This window comes from Nuphar pumila, chromosome 15 (assembly GCF_984573655.1).
Source record: "Nuphar pumila chromosome 15, dmNupPumi1.hap1.1, whole genome shotgun sequence".
NCBI lineage: Eukaryota > Viridiplantae > Streptophyta > Magnoliopsida > Nymphaeales > Nymphaeaceae > Nuphar > Nuphar pumila.
Window position 1 is genome coordinate 44,413,774 of NC_143263.1, and position 15,655 is coordinate 44,429,428.

The 15,655-nt window shown below is 41.9% G+C and overlaps 1 pseudogene; it reads right to left on the minus strand.

Annotated features, from left to right (window-relative positions):
• The window catches only part of LOC149815282 (ABC transporter A family member 2-like), a 149,734-nt pseudogene that overhangs the window by 18,972 nt on the left and 115,107 nt on the right, over positions 1 to 15,655 (minus strand).

Consider the following 15,655-nt stretch of genomic DNA (forward strand, 5'->3'; position numbering starts at 1 on the left):
TACAGAAATAAACTAGACTCAATAACAAAGACACCACTTTTTACGGATTTGGAATATGACCTCCGGTTAGGGAGATATGGCCCTGACAAGTTGGTCCTAATTCAGGTAGCGATTTACAGTGATTTGCTTACTGAATAACACTACAAATCGCTATAGCGATTTGCGGAAGACACTACAAATCGCTATAGCGATTTGCGATTTGTAGTGTTTTCCGCAAATCACTATAGCGTTTCGTTGGAGACCCGAAAATACTACAAATTGTTGTGGGAAAGCCCGATAATACTACAAATCGTTGTTGGAAGGCCTAAAAAAAATTTGGTCCAGAGGGCGCTGCCCCTGAGCCCCCCGCCAGGGCAGCCCCCCTGGACCCCAGCCCGCTGATCGCGCAGCGGGATCTACGCCGGGGGGGAGCCCCCGGACCCCCCTCCTGTAAGGGCAAAAACTCTAAATCAGGCACAGAACTAGAGAGAGTGAGAGGGTTGATGTTCATGACCTTCTCCAGGGGGAACTCTTTACCTCCCTTGATTTCTTCTCTAGAGAGAGAGAGGGTTTTACAGTGTTTTACGGAGAAGGAAGAAGAAGAAGATGGCGATGGAGCAATGTAGGATCGTCTGTTGGATGTGCACAGAAGTAGAGAGAGAAGGGAGAGAGAGTGAGAGGGTTGATGTTCATGGCCTTCTCCAGGGAGAACTCTTTGCCTCCCTTGATTTCTTCTCTAGAGAGAGAGGGTTTTACAGTGTTTTACGGAGAAAGAAGAAGAAGACTTTGAAGAGTCAACATCATCCTCGACTTTCTGGATGAAGGACATGTTTGTCTTTTTTTTGAACGGAGAAAGAAGAAGAAGAGTTTGAAGAGTCAATATCATCCTCGACTTTCTGGATGAAGGACATGTTTGTCCTTTTTTTGAATAGAGAAAGAAGAAGAAGACTTTGAAGAGTCAACATCATCCTCGACTTTCTGGATGAAGGACATGTTTGTCCTTTTTTTGAACTGTTTGTTTTTTCTTTTTTGAATGAAGGACATTTTTGTCATTTTCTCAAACCATCACTTTATGAGAAGAATAGCAAGAAAGGGTACTTAAGTCTTTGCAACAACACCAGAGTCCGATGCAAAGTTATGTCAACATACACGGGAATACGAGCTCTATGTGCTTGTATACGTGGTGCTCATTCAAAGCCCCGAACACAGACGTGGGATTCAGTGAATCATCGGGGGCGAACATACACCACCCTCTCATCAGCCCTAGGCTAAAAGAACCAAAAATTACAAGGATTTATGGGGGTTTCGTTTAGCCGATTGCTAGTTTTAATCACGGGCATACAAACCTGGGTTACAGAACTCTGATGAGCCTCAAAATTGGACATATAGGTCCTTATACATGCCTTCAATAGTGTATAGAATTTCAAGAGAAATGCATGAGTAAAAAGTGGTGCTTATGTGTAAATCATGTTCTGCCCAACCTGTCGCAGGCCTGTGACTGTGCGATGGCACAATGTTGTGCAGATGCTGCGGCTGCGGCTGTGCAGTGCGTACAAGGGATGCGCCAAGAACCTCTCCAAGGGAGTTTTGCGTGCAAATGAAAATGCACAAGGCTAAGGACCTTACGATAGATCCTGGGCCTGTGTATTTTCAAGAATGCACACCACAAATTTGTACCAAAGCCTGAACACACAAGGCCAAGCGGTGGGCACGCGGGTGCGGGGCTGCGCACGTGATGACTGCAGCCGGTGCGTGTGCATCTGTGTGTACGCAGCTGCGGCGAACCTTCCACTCTAATGCACAAGTGATCACGATAAAAGATGACAAGTAGCAAGTAAGAGAATATAAAAGCAGCATTGGAGGTGGTGATGGTACGTAGTGGCAGTGGTAAAACGGTGATAGTGGTGGCGGCAGTGGTGTGGTGATGACGATGGTGGTTGTAAATAAGTGGTGGTGATGGTGGCCGCAGCGAAGAATTGGTGATTGCGAAGAAAAACAATGGTGGTAACTGTTGGAAAACGTGGCTGGTTAATTAGGATCGACAGACAACCTATAAATCTTATTTAATTAAATTAAATAATTTTCTTCTAAAGTTAAATCAGATTTTATACGAGGCCAATCGTACAGTTTATTTTTAATGAATTTAGTCATGGCACATAATATGTTTTTTATTTTGTGACATAATGTAAATTTTACAAAATATAAAATTAAGTTTTGCACGTTTAAAGAGACCACCGCACACACACCCTAATGGTTTTTGGCAAACGTTGGTTAATCTTGAACACAATAATGTCCACACTATGCTAGTCTTGGTAGAACCAGCATGTCGTGGAACATGTCAATGATAATCTCACTATAACGGTCATACAAGAAACAACATATCAGACATAAAAAGCAGTCATGATAATAGACACGTAAAAGAGATTATCATTAATATTCAATAGGTGCTATGATTAAAAAAAAAGACAAAATATAATTTTATAATTATAGCATGACAAAAAATACTAAACTCATATATTGCTGACTTCAATAATCAGCCATACCCATTAAGCTATGATGAGATGAGCATATAGCTCACTTGATTCTAGGCACAATCAGCCTAACAATTTGGCGGTGAAGAAATATTCATATTGGTAAGATTCAAGAAATTGATAATTAACGTGCTCATAAATAATAACTATAAATTAAGTAAAGATCACATGACATACATTTCACCTAGCGAAGCTTTAGTTCAGGTTGAAGAAAGAAGAAATTAAGAAAAGAGGCAGAAGATAAAACCAACTTACTTTTTTCTTAAGCCATGGGCAAGAATTGAACCAGACTCAAGGTTTTGTATTCACCCTTGGTACGCAGAATGAAGCGAACCTTGGGGTTGCCTCTTGGCTCACACTAGGTTACTAAGAAGGATTTTTTCATGCTCTCTCTAAGGGTGAGACCCATATTTATAGTTTTGAGGACCCCTTCACCCATTAAGACAGGAGTCCTAGTTGGCCTTATCTCCAACCACACTTTCTTAAACCATGCAAAACTCTCATTAATTAATAAATTAGGACTCTTTAAAAAAAAAAGGTTGTAGCGATTTCAGGGGTGCCAAAATAATATCTAACAATTTTAGTTTTTACAACCATATACCCAAACAACTTGATTTAAAAAATTTGTTTGGCAAATCATGATTTTGACTCAATAAACTCAATTATTATTATATGTTAATATAACTCACATTGAAAGACGTACCACAGGTTTGGCTTGCATGGTGTGCTCACACCGGGTACCGTAACAATTATTAGAAAATCTTTGCTTACCTAGTACATATACATGCAAACCAATAATTGGCACATTAATTGTCCAAAACCAAAATTCGCTTAGCCAATTCTAACTTGAAGGTCACCAATGAGTGTGATTATTAACCATCACCTCTCCAAAGGGCTACCTGCCCTTCACACACTGAAAATATCTAACTGGCATAGAGAGACAACGGGGGTCTCCTACAAGCCTGCGTATTGCATGCTCCATGATTTTTTGTCTTGTCGTCGAGTGATTTTCTCATACGGGCACCATGAATAGGTCGATCTCCTAAAGGCCTCTTCCTCAGAAGACCTTACTACAGAAAAACAAAAATAAAATAAGACACATTACGTCACCCCAACTCACTAAAGATTTACTCTTAACTTAATATGCGAGACATCAAAGGTAGTGCATCCAAAAGTCCTAGGGGTTTCTCATATCAAATTTATATAATTTATATTTAATTTCAGATGAGTTCATCATGTAAATAACCGGTTAGTAGCACAATATAATCTTGTACAAGCCACAATTGCATGCAATAATATGAAATTGTTCATAAACAAAACATGAATGTATTCATTTAAATATCCATGTATTTCATTAAAAAAATTTGCAAGGCCATACAAAAATCCAATATCTGGTGGTGATGATGGTGGAATGAAATAAAATAAATACTAGTAAAAAAAATCCAATATCAAATTTTTATTTTTAAAATTCTAGTTAAATAAACCTCACTATTTGTATTTTCATTTTTTAATGCCAACTCTATTATAAAGACCTTCCTGTTTTTGTTTTTAGGTGCCAATATAGTTATAAGATTAAATTAAGCCTACAAAGGCTCCATACACATAGTTAGATGGGTCGACTTAAGGCAAGGGTGTTGTGAGTTTGACTCAAAGCTCTGCACTCTTTGCTGCAAAGTTAGCTAACTAAGAACTATTCCTAGTGAGTAGGGGAGGAGCACTCATAGAGTTTTACATCACAAGCACAAAAAATAATATCACAATGAATGTTGAAGGGTACCACATTCATTGTTGTGAGTTTGATACTCAAGCTTAGCAATCTTTGCTGCAAAGTCGAAGCTAACAAAGAACTGTTTCTGGTGAGTTGGGAAGGAGTATGTAGTACTTTGCATTTCGTAAATGGGATTCCTGAACCATAAAGGTGGTTTCTCCTTGTTATAAAAAAAAAACTAAATTTTTTTCACGGTTGACACCACAGATATCACTTTCTAACTATACCATACACGAACCCAATGCTAGTTCTGATTAAGACCCACAATTTTTAATGTAAAAATGATAAAAAATATGGTTTTACTGGGTATGGCCCGGTTTGGTTCATGTAGAATTCTCATCGGATCTGGGTATGGTTTCTCTTATGGTGGGTTCGATTAGACCCAGGTTCGGACCTGATACCATACATGAAAATTGGGGTCAAGTCTGGTTCCACCTAGGTCCGAACCAAACCCGGCCCATTGAAACCCCTATTAAAGACCACAAAATTTTTGCAATTTTGCAAATTTGTAATTTCATAATTTCGCAATATTATAATTTTTCATGTGTGATTCTCTTTCATAATTTCGCAAATTACAGAAATATCAATAGAAAATTATGAAAATATTGGAATTTCACAAATATATCAGAATTTCGCAATACTTAATATGATATCCGTCCACAATTTCACAATTATCAAACTTTTACAACTTTTATGGTTTTTACAGGGTGATCTCGTGAAACTCGTCACGAGTTTCATAAATTGTTTAAAATTTTGTAATCTTTTTTGGAATATTGTAACCTCCAATGCGATTTTGTTGGCGAGTTTCGTGGGTGTATTATTTAGCATCATGACCTGCAAAAATTAAAAATTGACATTTGCGAGGGGTAAAAGCACCAAAAAACAATTGGAAACTTGTGATATTGTCCATTAAGTGGATTTGGTAAATTGTGGGCATTTTTGGTCTTACATTACTGTCATTTTCAGTTATATAAACCTATTAACATTTTTTTGAGTGAACTTTTCCTCAAAAACCAAACCTAGGAAAATGTTGGGTAATATGTGGACACACTAGGTACTAAACCCGCATAATTTCGAGACATGAACCCAATGTCATGCACTCGGGTGGATCAAGATGTTCAAGTACTAAGCCTCATTGCAATACATTTTGGTCATAACTCCATGAAATTGGAACTCTTGGATACAGCAGATCCTTGGTGCTATTTGAGTGTTTGATGGATCATGTGGAGAGGAACTGCAAATCGCATCAACCTCCAACAATATGCCCTAGAATCGAGGATCACTTCCACTGTTAGCCATGACCCTCTCCATTGCAATTTGACTAGGCTTAAACCTACTCTCAAATTGAGCCCTTTACAGGGTCTTCAGAAGATACAAGTGGTATCAAAGAGAGGTCACTCCTCGGGTCTCACCATGCCAAGCAAATGGCAGCAAACCATCCAATAGGAATGTTACCTAGGAGCTGCCTTTGAAAACCTTGAACATACATGATTGCGCATGGTATTCACATCAGTTTTGAGCTATGATTCTTGTCAGATACCCAACACGAACCAAATCAACCAGAGGATTTTACGTCTACTTTGAGTAAGAATACATATTTTAAGCACTTTAAACTATATAGATCTGGCTTCCAACTTTTTTTACTGAACATAACCTGTGAGTTTTCAACTCATGACGTTCCATCAACTTGGTGATACTCACGAGTTGTCCCTACCAGATGAGCAGAACCCTCATGAGCTTGACAGCCCTACTAGTTAGTAGCAATGCCAAGGCCTAAAAAATTATTTGGATTGCAGAAAGCATTTATACATGTAGAAGGCATCTTCACCAACCAGCAAAATGAAAAAAAAATCATTAATTTTCAAATGTAAAAACGTATATATGCTGCTTGCAATGTACTGATGGATTCACATCTATGAAAAACACTTACACAAAATGATAAATATAAACATATGCTAAAAGAGATTGGATGTTGAATCTGATCAGGATCAATGGCAGTTCCAACAAGCTGACCATGACTCCTGAATGAGGACTTGCGGCTCCGTGACAAAACAGCTGTAAGGGGTGCAGCAGGCTGTACATTTGGTGGTATTGGCATTTCCTCAGAGTGACCAGAAATGTATAGTTCACCAGGATCATCTTGCTCCCAGTTTACTTCAACCATGACCCCTCGAGGATTCTCCGTAGTTTCTGTTCCTGGAATCCCCACATATCTTGCTCCTTTGAGTATCTGAAACACAATTGAGCCAAAAAAGATCATATCTCTGTCAAAGTGTTTAAAGAATTAGTAAAGATTAGTCATGGGTGAGATAACTTGTTCAGACTGTATGGTTGTCACCTACTGTGACTTTTCTATGAACTCAAATAAGCTCAGTTTGTTTTATTTGCAGCTGATATCTATATTAAGTATATATTAAAGAAGCATGTTTGGGCAGCAAACGTTTTTTTCTTCTTCTTAGGATTGGATTTGGGAATACCGTATTGTTTTTAAAATGATGATAATCATCCTTGAAAACTGATGGGCAAAATGGTCCACTACAAAACATTTTATGCTTTCTGGTTTTCCTGTTCCATGGGTTCTCTATCTCACTCTCTCTCTGTGCGAGAAGACTTACACGTGCAGGTTATATTACAATATTCAACTACAGTAATGCTGACACAATTCAACAAATGAAAGACGGGATTACACCCACGTTATGTTCTGAAAATCTTTCTGCTAGTTGCCTAAATATTCAAGAAATAGTACTTGTTTCTATATTTTTGATGTAAACGTTTACAGTAGTGAAGAGAATGTTTAATTTATTTATATTTAAATTACATGGGACCGGTTAACAAACCAATGCATTCTGCAATTTAAAAGGATTTAGCTTCTCAACTAAAAGGGTAGAATTGAATGCAGTATCACTTTCTGCATGGTACAGAAATTTGAAGAATTCTGCTTTAGATAAAGAGTCAATGGAGCGTATTGAAAGGGAAATCATTTAGAATTTTGAAATTTTGTATAATTAACTTGAAAAAACATAGAAATGCCAATTGTATGATTAACATTTAATGAATTCTACAAATATACATTTACTTCTTACCTGAATAGATGTACCAGATGTCAAGGTTTTAGTCGCCAAGCTTCCTTCAGCAGAAGCGTTCTCCAGTTCCACCTTCTTTGCTATATTCAGGAAAACTTCCTCAAGAGTTGTGAGGCCAAGTTGAATATCTGAGATACCAAACTCCTTTTCTTTGTCTTGAAGCTCAGCAACGAAATTCTAAGTAGTAGAGTTCAGCAAAAAAGGAGCTTCAGCATTGTAAACATGAATGTGAAGAAAGCATAAGAAAAGAAAACAAGGGGCAGTACTTACAGTCAATAAGCCTTCTTTCTCTTTGGGGATGACGAAAGTAAAAAAATGCCTTATTTTCCTCTTTGGGTACCACATCAAGATGCTGTAGTGTCATTGCCAAATCAGAAAACATCAGTTTTGGGAACTTGGTTATCATGTCAATTTGACCTGACCCAATATTAGTCCAAGACTAGTATTTATTTGTACATGGGGTTCATTTAGCTGAATTTGAAATAAAGTAGGTTAAATATATCCAAATTGATTCACATGCAACATTAGATGATTTGATCATTTTAGCACATTCCCATCCAATCGCTCATTTCAAACATTCAGTACATGAAATGATTACAACCTCTTTAAATGACCAACATGTTTGAAAAATTGCTTCACGGGCTCATGTGGTGGCTTATTCTGAACTGCATTTGCATTATTGTTTGGAGTTTGCTGAGAGGAACTTCCGCCAAAGCTTACATTGGCAACATAACCTGCTCCAAACTTTGATTTCAGTCTTATTGAGGTTCCTATGCAACGTAATTTTCCTCTTGCCATGATGGCTATTCGGTCACTTAGTATGTCAGCTTCCTCCATAGAGTGGGTAGTCGGGACAATTGCACGCCCTCTCTTGGCATCCTCAATGATGTCCCACACATGCCTACGAGTAATTGGATCCATACTAGTAGTCTGTAAATGAAAAGATTTATCTTGTTTAATAATGCATAACATTTATGGATGGCAAATTTCTTAAAATTATTGCATCCTACTACGGCCCTATATACATTAACTCATGATGGTTGGCTAAGCAAGAAATCTTAACATCCAACTAGTAAAGAGGCCAAACATTAATATATGAAAGATACCTAAAAATTTGTGACAATAGACATGGGCAACCGAAGACATGCATCACATAATCAAGGCATACTTCCCAGCTACATTTTGGCCATTAGTTCTCGACTTCTTCCTTATGCCTAGGGCTGCACACAAATCGAGCCAGCCCGAGCTCGACTCGGTTAAAACCCGACCAGAGTAGGGATGGCAGTGGACCGGGACAGGAGCGGGGGACAAGGTCTCCACCCCCGCCCTGTGTCAAAAACTTAACCTCCATCCTCGGTCCATCCCCGTGACAGGGAAGACTTTGGACCTCCACCCCCGCCCCATCTCAAAATAATTATCCCCGCCCCCGTCCCGCCCTGCCCCGCCCCATCCTGTCCCGTCCCATCCCTGCCCCCGTCCCCATCGTTACACTGTCAATGTATGGCACATTATTGATTTTCCTCTTCCTTCTGCTTTCTTCTGTAGCATCTTTTGACATCACCAACATCCTCAGCCAAATCCAAGACTTTAGTGTGTTCAATGGCTACCTCTCACATACCAACCTTGCTTATGCGATCAACAGCCGCAGAATCTTACATAAATCTCACATTAAAAACCAAGAAGCTTATTAAGGTTGTTGCATAGACACACAAGTTAAAAAAATGATAAAGAAAAGATGTTCCCCTTAACATAAGATCAGAAAATGATGCTAACTGAAAGCAGCATCCAGAAAACAGAAATGCAGAGAAAAGGACCACCAAAAAAATACAAGAGCTACCTGTATGGTATGTGCTTGTGAGTTGTAAGGTCCTTGTATTTTTTTGCCAAGCCAAAGTCTGTTATGTATACCTGTATCAGACAGCACATCAACAACACTTTTTTATTTTTTGCAGGAATAACATCCTAAACAAAACAAACCACAGCCCCTTGTGGGAATTTTTTTTCACAGATATAGCATCTTAAAAAAGATAAGAAACCCATTGTTGCAACTTTAGGCAACAAGTTTATGCATCTCTTGGCAGTGCAAAGACCAGGATAGAAACACTATTCATACAACTCTTAAAGTACCACGCAATCAGCAAAGAGATAGAGATCATACTCATGCACTCCACATAGTGGATGGGTGTCACGGGCACTCTTCTTTTTCCAACCCGTGCAGCCTAAGTCCTCTCCAAAACCCAACGGGGAGGCTTAGCAGCCCTTTGCTCCTAAGCACACACAAGATAATGGCCCCAAAGGAATCCTTTTCCTTCTTATTGCTCACAGAAACTTTACACTTAGCCGATTACACAACTTAGACTTTCGTCGCCCTTTTTGCCTCCGCAGAGCCCTACACAAGCCGAGCTATTTATAGCCGACACTCTGCAGTTACATGAGATTTCTCCTTTACATGAGTGGGTGCCGAACTCAGCGCCACACCCCACCATCCCCTGATGGCCGCCTCAATGCGAATCCTTAGCAATGTGGCCCAAGATCGTGGTCACGTTGCATAACCGTTCTCGCTTGTTGTGCCGAAGTCCGCCTTCTTCGGTCATGGGCCTGCCCACGTCAGATCGCTGCAACCGTCCTCCACATGACTGCCTCGATGCCTCCTTCGTGGGCTACATGGACGCCCCCTTCTCGGCCATGCTGTTCTGCAGTTGCTTCCCGCGCAGCTGCACGTTTTAGCTACTTGAAGGGTCGTTCCAACCACTCCCGCATTTCATGCCGGCTGAACCTTGCCTGCGTGCATACGAGACCTCCACCTTTCTCGGAGTTATGTTTGAAGGTGAGTCGGCCTTGATGCTGCCTGTCCGTCTTCAAGACAATGCCCAAGTCCAGCCGACGTGGCCCCGAGGGTTGCAGTCGACTGTCGGGAGAAGGGTCTCTTATTTAAGTGCTTTAGGTGCTGACTCCCCGCTCGCGGGAGGAATCTTAAGTGCTTGGCAACTACCATAAGCTTTTGTGGCCGCCTTCTCTAGGCCACGCAGTCGGGCGACAAGGCCAGTGACGCTGGTGCTGCCGCGTGGCCTTAGCCATGGTCGAGCTTGTCCCTTTTCCACTTGGACGATGGCTTTGGCCCTCAGCCTCTCGCCGACGGCCTGCTTGGCCATGGCCGCCATAGGGTAGGGGTCTTACAGGCCTCCCCCACCCACCGAGTTTGACGTCCCCGTCGAGCCGACTAAGTATGCATGTACTTCTTGTTCAAATTGCCATAGAGTCTCCTCTCGTTCCCAGCTATCTTCAGTAGCGGGTTGGTCCTTCCACCACACAAGAAATTCTCATACTTGGGCCATTCTGCCATGGCCCTTCATTCGATGCCCAAGAATCCTTTCGACCTTCCTGTCGAACTGGACGCTCACACTTGGAGGGGCTCGCTGGGACTTGGATCGGGCAAGATCTTCTTCGTCTCCATGAAATGGCTTCAAGAAGTTGACATGGAAAACAGGATGGGACTTGGGACTTAATCTGGGTCGGCAGTTCTAGTCGATATGCCATAGTCCCCACTTTCCTTAGAACCTTGAAGGGTCTGTCATACCTCAGTACTAACCCCCTATGCACCACCTTACTAGAATTTTTTTTCCATATTTGGGGCGTGAACTTGAGCATCACTTGGTCCCCTTCAGCAAACTCGAGTGGTCATCGATTCTGGTCTGTAGCCTTTTTCATGCGCCGAACAACCTTGGCCAAGCAGTCTCGGGCATCATCTAAGGCCTCTTGCCTATCACGTGCTACCTTGGCCGCAGTCGGGCATCGACCCTGCAGAGACAGGTCGATGTCTGTCGGCATGAGGGGATGTTGTCCCATCACTACCTCGAAGGGACTTTGGTCCGTGGTGCTGGTTCTTTGAAGGTTGTAGCAAAACTGGGCTATCTCAAGGAGGGCCACCCAATTTTTCTGATTTGCTGTCACATAGTGCCGCAAGTACTCCTCGAGTACTACATTGATCCTTTCCATTTGGCCACCGCTCTGCGAATGCTTGCTGGTTGCGAAGTTGAGCTTGGTGCCCAACAACTCAAACAAACAAGTCCCAACCTTCCCCGTAAATCTCATATCCTGGTTGCTCACTATGTCCATAGAAAGCCCCCAATACTTCACTATGCCATCGAAGAACAATCATGCAGTTTGCTCGGCTGTGCACGCCTTCGACGTCGGGAGAAAGGTACCATACTTAGAGAATCGGTCGGCGACCATAAGGTTCAAGGCCATGCCCTCCACCTTCGGTAGGCCCATTATGAAGTCCATTGAAAGACTTTGCCACAGTCGGTCTGGAATCGGGAGTGGCTGCAATAACCCTCCTGGTCTTAGGCGCTCTGTTTTATCTTGCTGACACATGAGGCATGTCCACACGTAAAGGTTGACATCATCCTTCATTCGTGGTCAGTAAAATTAACGGGACAGCAGTGCCATGGTTCTATCTTGGCCGGGATGGCCAGCCCATGGACTGTCGTGGGTCTCTTGCAGCAACTCCCTCCTTAAGTTGTCTACATTTGGTACATAGGCCCGATCGCCTTTGGCTTATAGGATGCCACCTTGTAGCGAGTACCTTCGACAGATTCCCGCCTTTATTTGCTCAGCCAATCATATGACGATCGAATCCTTGGCCGAGGCATCCTCAATTCTTTTCAACAAGTCTCCTGAAACCCTTGTTAAGGCTGCTGCCATGCGCTCGTCAGCGTGCGCCCCTCTGTTCAAGGCATCAGTGGCCTGGTTGGTCTGGCCGACCTTGTGCACGATTTGAAAATCAAACTCTGCCAAAAAGTCTTGCCACTGTGCCTACTTCGCACTTAGACATTTTTGGGTCAGGAAATAGCTATTCGCTACGTTGTTCATCCGCACTATGAAGGGCCACCCCAACAGGTAGTGGCGCCATAATCGAAGATAGTGGACCACTGCTGTCATCTCCTTCTTATGGGCCGAATACCGCCACTCAAATCCGTTAGTTTCCTGCTCTCATAGGCCACCTGGTGACCTTCTTGGGACAAAACTCTTCCTAGCGCCCGGTCTAAAGCGTCTGTTTCTACCTCGAACAACTTGGCAAAGTCGGGCAAATACAACACTAGCTCATCTGCAAGTCTCCGCTTCAGCTGCTCAAAGGCCTCTTGGCACTTCTCAGACCAGAGCTAGGCTCAGCCTTTCTTGAGTAAATCCATCAGCGGAGCCACAATGCGAGAATAACTCTCCATAAACCAACGATAGTAGTTCACCACCCCAAGAAACAACCGAAGCTCCATCGCTCGAGTTGGTGCTGATCACTCCCAAATGGATGCAACTTTCCTCGAATCCATCTCCACTCGACCACTGCTCACATAATGGCCAAGGAAGGGGATCCTGGGCTGGGCAAAGACACACTTCTCCAGCTTGAGGTAGAGTGATTTTCCCTTAGCTTCTCTAGCACGGCCTTCAAGTGCTCTTCATGGGACTCCATCGAGGGGCTATAGACAACAATGCCATCTAGGTAGACAACCACAAAGTCATCCAAAAAGGGTTGGAACATATTGCACATCAAGTTGCAGAAAGTGGTTGGGGCGTTGCAGAGGCTGAAGGGCATCACCTTGTACTCGAACAGGCTGTAGAGAGTCACGCAGGCTGTCTTCAGCTCGTCGCTTTCAGTTATTCTGACTTGATAATAGCCAAACTGCAAGTCTAGCTTGGTGAACACCATCGCCTTGCCCAACTGATCAAATAGGTCATCCACCCTTGGCAGTGGATACCTATTCTTCACAGTGAGTTTGTTTAAGGCGCGGTAGTCCACGCACATCCGAAGGGACCCATTCTTTTTCCTTTGAAATAGAACTGACACTCCATACGGTGCCTTGGAGGGCTAAATGTAGTCTGCTTGCAGCAGCTCATCCAACTGCCTCCTCAACTCAGCTAGCTCTGAGGGGGACATTTTATAAGGAGCCTACACAGGAGGTCGGGCATCGGCCACAAGTTCAATGTTGTGGTCAACATCTCGTCTCGACGACAACTCATTGGGTAGCTCATTGGGCAACACATCGGCGAAGCTCTCAAGGAGTTTCTTCACTTTTGTGGGGACGTCACCCGCTTCGTCTTCGGGTGTTGTAGTCACCAACAAAGCAAGGTAGGTCAGAGCCCTTTTCCTCAGTCCATCTCGCAGCTGTAGGGCCGACATGGTCTTGGCCGTTGGGGTCCCAGAGTCCAAAGATACCAGACACGGTTGTGCCTCATCCATTATCATCATCAAGTGCAAGTGTGATAGCACAACAACCTTGGCTCGACTAAGAAAATCCATTCCAAGCATCACATCAAAGTCATCAAGTGTACAGACAGTAAAGTTGCACACTCCTCACCAGACTCCAACTTTCGTGGGGACATTCAAGGCTTCACCACTCACGGTCGATGATGTGGCATTGATGGACTTTACTTGGCAAGTGTTCGGGCTAAGCCACAACCCGAACCTGTCCACCATCTGTGTGGACACAAAGTTGTGCAATGCCCCTGTGTCTAGCAGGGCATAAGCCAAGACTTGATTCAGTTGCACGATCGCATACATCAGTCCAACACTCAAAGGTGCTTCTCTCTCAGACTGACGCAGCGTGCCCACGATCCGAAGGGGGTTGAGGTGTGCCAGGGTCTCATCCGTGGGAGGCTTTGGCTGCTCTGCAAACTCTTGTACCACGACAGCGTTCATCTCCCTCCGTTGCGGGCAATCCTGGGTGCGGTGAGGTCCTTGGCAGATAAAGCACCCAAAAAAGCTAGCTGATCATGCATATATTTTAGGGATTTTTCATATAAAAATATGCATGATTTCATGAAAAAATGATTTAAAAACCCAATTTTATGTTAGTTTCGAGTAAATGTGCTAAAATGATTTAAAAATAGAAAATGCATGAAAAATAGTTATATTTTACATTTTAATGCCTATTTTAGTGTTTGACATAATTTTAGTAGTTTAGTTTTTGAAAATCATAAAAAAATTAGATTTAAAATAGACTTAGTTTTATAATTTCTAGAACATAGTCACTTTGAGTTGTTTTGTAAATACTTTTTGAAGAGAGGTTTTGAAATGGAATTCTTTGAAATAAGATGGACTTATGGAAAAACTTTCAAAATTATAAATACCATACGTAGGAGGAAGAGAGGCTTGTCTTCTCTCTTTTGCCCAAGCCCTCTCTTCTTCCCCTTCCTCTCCACCTCTTCTTACCTCTTCTTCTCCTTCTCCCTATTTTCCCCTCTTTTTCTCATCCTCTTTCCGGTGGAGAATTCCAACAAACGGCTGAAGCAAGAGAGAGGATTCCACTTCTGTTCTAATCCCTCCGGTGAGTTCTTCTTCTTATCTTCTTCTTCTTCTTCTTCTTCTTCTTCTTTTTCTTTCTGAATTTTCATGTTATTTTCTGTTAAGCATTCATAACTCATGTTAAAAGAAATTTGATTTGATTTACTATTTTTGTTTCAGAAATCTTTAGAATAGATTTTAATAGTAGTTCATATGCATTTCTAGTGGATCGTATTAATTTTTCTGTATCAATAAAGGCAAAAAAAAAACTTAATAAAGTGCTTTGTTAGATAATATGAATGTTTGATCATCTGGATTGATCGTTGTATTAAAGTTTCTTTTCTGATCACAGTTATCGATCAGTGAGCTTTGTGCCTACGTAAGAACTTCAGTTTGCAACTGAATTCCGGCAACATTCCAGTTAATTTCACAAAGACTTTGAAGATTTGTCAAAAACGTTAACAAAGTGGATTAAATTTTCAGAAATTACTGTGGCAGTAGGAAAACAGTGAAATATTTTCAAGATCCACCGTGAAACCAAGGGTTTCCATCAAGATTTACAGAGGAATCGGGATTCCTCTCTGTCAAGATATTTGAAATCAGTGAAAAGGCATAAATCGAACCACGGTTCTACCATGAATCCTCTTTTTCCTGTGTGAAATTGCTATCTACGGTGTTCAGGTAAGATATTCACAGAATAATTCTATGAAATCATGTGATCCAGCGTGAAAACTACATTCCGGCAAAGACTTCATTAAAATTCCGGCGAGCATTTGTGTGATTTTCATTTGAAGGAGGTTTGGTGAGTTTTAAAGATTCTCAAGAGAAATTTGGCATAGGTTGATAATAATCGATCACTAGTTCTTTGATTGAATCGGATTTCCAGATTAAATTGAAAACCTTGACCATTGTGTTCTCTGATTGACCTGCGTTTTTTTTTTAAGTTCTGGTCATTCCATCGGAATCATATATCGGAATTTCACATTCTGCAGGTCACCACTTGTTTCAGCAGTGG